This window comes from Pongo pygmaeus, chromosome 1, assembly GCF_028885625.2.
Source record: "Pongo pygmaeus isolate AG05252 chromosome 1, NHGRI_mPonPyg2-v2.0_pri, whole genome shotgun sequence".
In the NCBI taxonomy this organism is placed as follows: domain Eukaryota; kingdom Metazoa; phylum Chordata; class Mammalia; order Primates; family Hominidae; genus Pongo; species Pongo pygmaeus.
Genome location: NC_072373.2, coordinates 67646945 through 67655340, shown reverse-complemented (window position 1 = coordinate 67655340; position 8396 = coordinate 67646945). Strand labels below are relative to the sequence as shown.

At 41.6% G+C, this 8396-nt stretch overlaps 1 pseudogene; it reads right to left on the bottom strand.

Annotated features, from left to right (window-relative positions):
• Nucleotides 1-3306: 3306 nt before the first annotated feature.
• On the bottom strand, nucleotides 3307-3722 carry LOC129037288 (protein yippee-like 5; annotated as a pseudogene).
• Nucleotides 3723-8396: the final 4674 nt, after the last annotated feature.

Here is an 8396-nt window from a genome sequence, read left to right as displayed (position 1 = left end):
AATTTCGACTTGAAAATTTACTTCCTTGAACTTTTTAACGTGAGTTGAGATGCTTTGTATGAAGCCAGAGGCTTTGTTTCAGAGAATCTTTTCAGGCAGTCTTACAACTCCATTAACTCCGTCTCTGGGTGATAGACACTAAAGCAATCACTTCAGCACTTTGGGAGGCCGAGGCAGGCAGATCACCTGAGGTCAGAAGTTTGAGACCAGTCTGGCCAACATGGTGAAACCCTGTCTCTACCAAAAATAGAAAAATTAGCTGGGCGCGGTAGTGTGCATCTATAATCCAAGCTACTTGGGAGGCTGAGGCAGCAGAATCACTTGAGCCCAGGAGGTGGAGGTTGCAGTGAGCCGAGATCGCACCACTGCACTCTAGCCTGAGAGACAGAGCAAGATTCCATGTCAAAAAAAAAAAAAAAGAGAGAAAAATATGAAAATATGCTTTTTTGCCCGTTACTCTTTCTGACTACTGAAACATAAACTAGCATTTACTGCATTGTGAGGCTCTGCCAGACAAACTTTCCTCATCTGTAAAACTCGGTTCATTTCATAGATGAGAAAGCTGAGATTCATGGAGTTTAATTACCTGCTATAGATTATACAAGTACAATCAGTCCAGAATTTAAGTTCCTGTCTCATGGATATACTTTGAACTTTCTCATCTGATAGTATGACTTCTTACTCTTGAAATATATTACCTTTTTTCTATGAAAAATGTTATTTCTCTAAAGTCAAAATGCATTAACCATATTAAATATGGGCTCTTTCTTCTCAAGCGCCTGTCAGATTATGAAGGGAACAATCCAATGTTCCTCTTTTCTTTCCTTAGGGGCAGAGGCTTTTGGCACCGTGTGTATCTCCAGTGTCCTGATTCACTTCTATGAAGAGCAAAGGCAATTGATGGATCAATGCTTGGAGCAAAATGCAGAGAATATGCATTTTGTATATTCTCTGCATTTTGCAAAGAACGCAAAGAATCACTTCTTTGGAAGCGATTAGCCTCTGACATTCTAAAAATGGATGAGCAGAGGGATTAGCCTTTATGCAGTTGGGACCCTGAAAAGCAAGTATTAGGTTGGTGCAAAAGTAATTGTAGTTTTACCATTAATTTCAATGGCAAAACTGCAAATGCTTTTGCACCAACCTATATATACATGAGCATACATAGACATTGAGGAATGTATATCACTACACAAAGCCACCAACAGCCATGTTTGTTGGAGGAAGGATTGCCGAGGATCTTTTCTGTGTCCTCTTGGGAGATACAGGAGTGGTAGAAACAGGCCCCTACATGGTGAACACACTTAACAGGTGGCATTCTGACTGTCTCACTGCCCTACTGTGGCTTTCAGGCTAATTTATTAATTCTCAGTGCCTCAAATTTCTATTTTAGTGACAGAAACAGTATTGTTTATGTGCTAAACTGACTCCCTATTTACTAGCCCCGTGATTTTGAACAATTTGCTTTATTTCTCTGTGTCTCATTTTCTCATCTGTAAAATGTAGCTGTCATGACACTGATCCAACATGGTTATGATAAGGATTTAATGAACTAAGATGGATAAAGCTCATGAATGCTGCCTGGTATATAGCAAGGGCTCAATAAATATCTTTAGCTACAGGACAATCATACATACATACATACATATCTATATACACATATATAGATATGTACGTGTGTGTGTACCTATATATTTTTCTCAAATGGGACAGAATTGCTTGGTTGTCTTTTTCCATGTAACAAACATAGTAATATAAATAAAGTAATAGTTGGGGAAAAAAAATCTTACAATAGTCCCGTAAAGTACTGAGCCACAGAGAAGTTAAATATACTGCCCATGTTTATAGAATTCGGAATGATTACACAGATTACACAATACTTCTTTATTTTCCTGTGCAGATCTGATAGCTTTAGGTGAAGTGGGGAGAATGAGTCCTAACTGGCAGGTATCGGAGGGGGGCTAATATCTCTGGCTGCTTTGCCTTAAACACATGATTTATTCCACCCAGCAGTGGCTGAGCTGAGCCTTGAAAACAAGTTTGCCTGGTTATATACACGCTCACTCTGCTGCTCAGCCTTCTTAGTGCTTATACGGTCAGGAACCCTCCCTCAACAGTGAGAAGTTTGTGGGTTTGCTGGTTGACACTGGAAAGGAGAGTGTGGTGACAAAACGAGCTAAGGTGAGAGCAGGGTGTTTCAAAAGCAAATACTGCCTTCTTTACAAGCTTGCCAACTCTCAGAGGAAAGACTGTGATTCTGTCTTTGTGGATCATAGAAGTTCCCTGCACCTTTGTCTATTACAGGACTGTCTTGTCTTATTTATCTGAATGCCCCTAGTGCCCAGCTCAGAGCGTGTTGAATGGTTAGTGTTCCATAACTGTTGAATGGCACCGGATACCAACCATCTTAGCCCTGGAAAGAGCCTGACTGATCTAAGTTGGAGGGAAGCTCAGAAATAATAACACCTGAACTCCTGCTGGATACAGGAATCTCCTTGCATTATAAATCAAAGAGTGTAGTGGTTTAGAGCCTAGGATCTGGAAACAGACTTTCCTGGGTTTAAGTCTCAGCCCCATCATCCCAAATCCTGTAAATATGGGCAGTTTATTTAACTTCTCTGTGCCTCAATACTTTATAGGGATATTGTAAGATTTTTTTTCCAACTATTACTTTATTTATATTACTATGCTTGTTACAAAGAAAAAGACAACAAAGCAGTTCTGCCCCATTTCACAAAAAGTTTCCAATCAACACCAATTACATGGTGATAAATAACTGGAATGGTGATACCTTTGGGTCAAGACTGGCAAGGAAAATGCTATGGTTCATCTCCAACAAGAATATGGCACATCGGCCAGCACAGGTCACGCCAAAACTGAGTCCTTAGTGCTCGGCCCAGATTTGGATCTCTTCTCTGAAGGTAGCGAATTAGGTAAAATAATTGGGTTTTTAAAAAATAAGTTTAAAATGAAGCTCAAGTTAAAAACCCATGCTCTTGACATATTTCCTTTCAAATTTTATATAAAACACACTTTTCCACTCTAATAGCCCAGACTTTTTCTTTACACAGCCCATCACATAGTTGCAGACAGACTCTTCTGCCTTAAGATGTAAACATAGGGAAAAATTAATGACATCTGCATAATATTCTTTCCACACTCTGCTATTACATGGAAAATACAAAATTTTTTTTAAAAAAAGAAAGAAAGTTTCCATCTTAGATTCTCACAACCTCTTGTTCCGCAGTTTATGAACCTGACTCTGATACTAAGTTGGCAGTGTGTGTAATAAGCAGATTTTTGTTTTCAGTGAAGGAAACCTGGAAAAAGATGGATTGAGCTCATTTTCTTCCAAGAGTTATTGAATGGTACATGCTTCTCAAAGCCCTCATTCTCTCCAACTAGAGCACATTTCAGAATCACACAGCCTTCCTTATAATGCTGGCTGTCTTCAGTGGCAAACTCACAGATCCATCCCAGTTGGCTGTTGCGGTTTTTGTAGCTCACATCTCGAACCATGTGGCAGCCAGTGAGCATGATCTGATCTTGAACTTCACCATACTGCAGGTTAAATACTTTGTGACAAAGAAACGCCCTGCTAGTGGTGCCTGTGCACCTAGTAGAGATGAGTTGAGTTCTGAGCCATTGGTCAGGATTATATCACAGCTTGCACGAGAAAACAAATGGGTACTGCCAATATAATCAAGGAAAATTCTGCCCATTTTTGGAGCTGAAGTTTTAAAAACCTGCATAGGTGAGTAGAATAAAGGGGTTGCAAGAACACACTAACCCTCCCAACAGCAAGTGAAAGGTAGGACGCAACCCACAGTGGGCGTAACTGGGCTGGCCTGGGCTTCCCCTGATGCTAGGTTGTGATACTGTAAGATTTTAATAAGATAATATATTTAGCTTATTTAAAACAATGCCTGGTACATAGGAAGTGCTCAATAAATGCTGACCTCCTCCTCTTCCTCTTCTTCCTTCCTCTTTCTTTTTCTTCCTTTTCTTTTCTCTTTCTCATCACTCCCTTCCTCTTCTTCTTCATCTGGCTTCTGCTTGGAAATCCTCAATGACAGAGATACACTGAGGCAAACCTACCTTCTCTTAATTTCCATTCATTGATCTCCAGCCTGTCTTCCCATGAAGGCTTTCAGACAGCCAAAGATAGCTATTAGTACGTCCAGAACCTTCTGTAAAGTCACACATCTACACTTCTCTCTAATCATGTTTTCTCATTCCATGTGATATCCAGATTTTTTTCCATTTGTTTAAAGCCTTTTCATTGCCCGTGGGTGATGCCTTAGTGGCACACGATCCTAATGCAGTTAGTTCAGGAAGAAGGAAGTGTGGGCTTTTTTCTTCTCCAACATAGGCATGATTCCAACTCAAACATAGTTTCTTGGATCTCTTTGAAGAGGTAGAGGTTATGAACACGGTATCTACCCAGCTGTTATCACTCATTATACCCACCCCCACCCCACCCACCCCAGACACACATGCACATTCACCCTGCATCTCTGCTCTTTTACTAGGGTTGAGGTGTGAGCTTCTGTATGACATAACTCCTCCTTCCCCCGTGATGGCTGCTGTGACACTCTGAGAGGGGACCAAATGGGCGCTGGCCATTCTGCATTTCTTTTAGTGCCACCAAAAACTTCTTCAATACTTGAAGCAGAGTAACAGCTGTGAACCAGCAGAGTGATCCAGAAATCCCCCAAGTCCTACATAGCAGCCAGTGATCCCAGGGAGACCTGGCTTGACTTAGCAGGAGGGCTCCGCGGCAGAGAGTGAGTGATGCCCATTCTGAACCTGCAGTTTTAAGTCTCTGTTCCCCTGGTGCTTGGCTACTTGATGTTTACAGCTTCTCTCCTGAGCTGCGCCATTCCTCCCATCTTTCCTCCCTGTTATGCTCCACCCGTTGCTGATTCCTGCTTGTCTTGCCAACCTCAGCTCTCCCCAAACCTTAAAACACCTATGCTCAATGGTTTGCTTTTCTTTGTATATTTTAGGCTCTAGTACCTGATTCCCCTTCAGGCATTAAGCTCCTTCAATAATAACTAACAATTCTGGAGCAAGAATTGTCAGTGAAAAAAAATTAACATTTACTGAGCATTTACTATTTGCTAGACTAAGTGATTTACTTGCAACATGTCATCTAAACCTCACAAAGACCCTCTCATATAAGGTAGCTCATGTTATTGGCTATTTGTTATATGTTAATATATGTTATATGTGCTTATATATGTATGTGTGTGTGTGGGTGTATATATATATATATGTTATATGTTATTGGTAACAAGAAAAGAAAATGGGGGCCAGGCATGGTGGCTCATGCCTGTAATCTGAGCACTTTGAGAGGCCAACATGGGTGGATTGCTTGAGCCCAGGAGTTCAAGACCAGCCTGGCCAACATGATGAAACCCCCATCTCTACAAAAAACACAAAACCTAGCTGGGGGTGGTAGCATGCACCTGTAGTCACAGCTACTCGGGAGGGCTGATGTGGGAGGATCACTTGAGCCCAGGAGGTGGAGGTTGCAGTGAACTGAGATCACATCACTGCACTCCAAATCCTGTCTCAAAAAAAAAAAAAAAAAAAAAAAAAAAAAGAAAGAAAAGAAAAGAAAATGGGGCTTGAGAGGTTAGATATCTTGTACGAGGTCAACCAGCTGGTAGTGGTAGAACTGAGGTGGGTACCCAATATCTCTGAGTCCAAACTGTAATGCTTCTCCAAACAGGAATCCTCCAGTAATCAACAATAATTCCCTCCCATGGGGTATCTTGGGATTCCAACAGGAAAGAAGAACCACTGTCAGTTATGAAAGAAGGGATTTATTATAAAATTTAGACCTTACATAATTATGGAAGAAGCAGAGAAAGTGAAGGTGCCACTGGAGAGTTGAAAGATGAGAGCAAGAGTAAGTAACAGTCGTGCATGTCCTACTGCAGAAGTGAAACTGCGAAGGCAAGCTCATGGGAAGCCCATGAGAAACTGCCTCCACTGCCAACATACGGCGATAGGCCTGGACCCTCAGACCACTGTTGATCAGTGGGGTCAGGTAGGAAGATAGGTAGAATGTAGAGCAGATGGCAGCAAGGACAAACTGGAACCTGCCAGCACCTCTGCATCTGTCATCATGTCTAATCACAATGACTTTCAGAGGTAATCATGCTGCTTCACTTTAATCTTTCAAATCTCATGCACATTTCTTTTTTGACAACTCCAATCAAGAACCATATGGGGGGGGGGGACTCTAGGAAGTATACTTCCAGGTTAATCAAGTTGACATATGCAAACCATCCTGCCTTAGTCTGTGTTGTGCTTTCATAAAAGAATACCTGAGACTGAGTAATGTATAAAGATTAGAAATGTATTGGCTTATGGTTCTGGAAGCTGGGAAGTCCAAGATGGAAAGGCTGGCATTTGGCAAGGGCCTTCTTGCTAAGTCATTTCATAGTGGAAGGGCACAGGGGGCTGGGGACCAGGGACCAAACTCACCCTTTTAGAATGAACTCAATCCTGTGGGTTTGTATTAATCAATTCATGAGGGTGGAGCCCTCATGGCCTAATCACCTCTCACTAGACGTCACCTCTCAACACAGTTGCAATGGAGATTAAGTTACCAGCACATGGTTTTTTGGCGGGCACATTTAAACCTTAAATGTGCAAACTTCTTCCCATGTATTATCCTCAAAAGCAGCAGGGCATGTAATCTACTGGAGATCCCATGCATTGTCCATGATTCTTAGGGTACAATAATGCTTACAAAATCTAAGTATTTATTGGTTCACTTGTAATTCAATAACTTAGTACATGGCTGTTATTCATTTACTTTCTTTTTCCTATTTCAGAAGATCAGAGGAGGGCTTGCCATTTTAGTGCTGACCATTAGTTTAAATAAAAAAGAAGTTAATTTTTAAAAATTCATTACAGACAGAGGAGATGATAAATTTTTCCAGCATCAATGCATAGATAACAATTAATGCTTGACACAGATTCTATTTAAAACAAAATAATGTTTTAAAAAATTCTTCAGTAGTGGTATGCTAAGGATTCCAGCAAAGCCAAACAGCCTTCAGGCATAGGATGAATCATCTAATTTGTTTGTCAAGGCTCATTCAGCTGGAAAGGGCTGTACTTTCATGCAGGGAGAATTTCTAATGGCAGCTTTCTGGTAGCAGGCATCACACCACCAGAATGATATTAGCAGCTCACCACCAAAACCAGTGGGCAAACTCCTTGACAGCTGATTTATGGGTATATTAGTCAGCTCTGGCTGTCATAACAAAATATCACATACTGGATAAAAATGTGGCTTAATAGAAATGTTTTCCCCATAGTTCTGGAGGCTGAAAGTACAAGACTGGGGTCCCAGCATGATCAGGTTCTGACAAGGTCTCTCTTTCTTGCTTGCATATGGCTGCCTTCTTGCTGTGTCCTCCCATGATGGAGAGAGAGAGGTTGGGATGGGGAGGAGAGAGTGCATGAGCTCTGGTATCTCTTCCTCTTCTTACCAGTGCACTAATCCCAACCCATCATGAAGACCTACCCTTGTGACCTCATCTAAACTTAATTATCTCCCATACCATCACAATGAGCACTGGAGTTAGAGCTCCTACATCTGAATTTGGTGGCGGGACACAATTCAGTCCATAGCAACAGGCATTTCAGACGGACCTGGAACCTTGAAGTTCTCAGGTTTCCTGCCAGCCTGACTGGACCCACAGTCTTTACACTGAACCCATTCTCTTCTGCCTTGGCTCAACATTCATCTCTTATTGGTTTTAATGTCACCAGGCTAAGAAATTCTCTTCCAGCCAAGAATCTGATTTTTTTTTCCAACATGAAAATCCCCATGGATATTTAGAGGGAAAAAAAGCAGCCTTCCATGAGTGTATGGCATAAAGCAGAAGGAGGCAGGTGCCCTGAGATGAGCAGATCTGTCCCCCACCTAGGAACACCAATCACTCATTATACAATTATTTTGAGCATCTTCTCTGTACTAAGCACTGTGCTAGATGATGTGGGTACTATGGAGAATAACATAGATGACTCACATCTTGATGCAATGGACTGAATGTTCATGTCCCCCAAAATTCATATGTTGAAATCCTAATCCCCAATATTATAGTATTAGGAGGAGGGGTCTTTGGGACGTGACTAGGTCATGAGGGTAGAGCCCTCATGAATGGGATTAGTACCTTATAAAAGACACCCCAGAGACTCTCTTACTCTCCTTCCAACAGGAGAGGATACAATGAAAAGATGGAAAGTGTGCAACCTGGAAGAGAACCCTTGCCAGAACCTGACCATGACCATGCTGGCACCCTGATCTCAGACTTTTCAGCCTTCACAACTGTGGGAAATAAGTTTCTGCTGTTTATAAGCCACCTAGT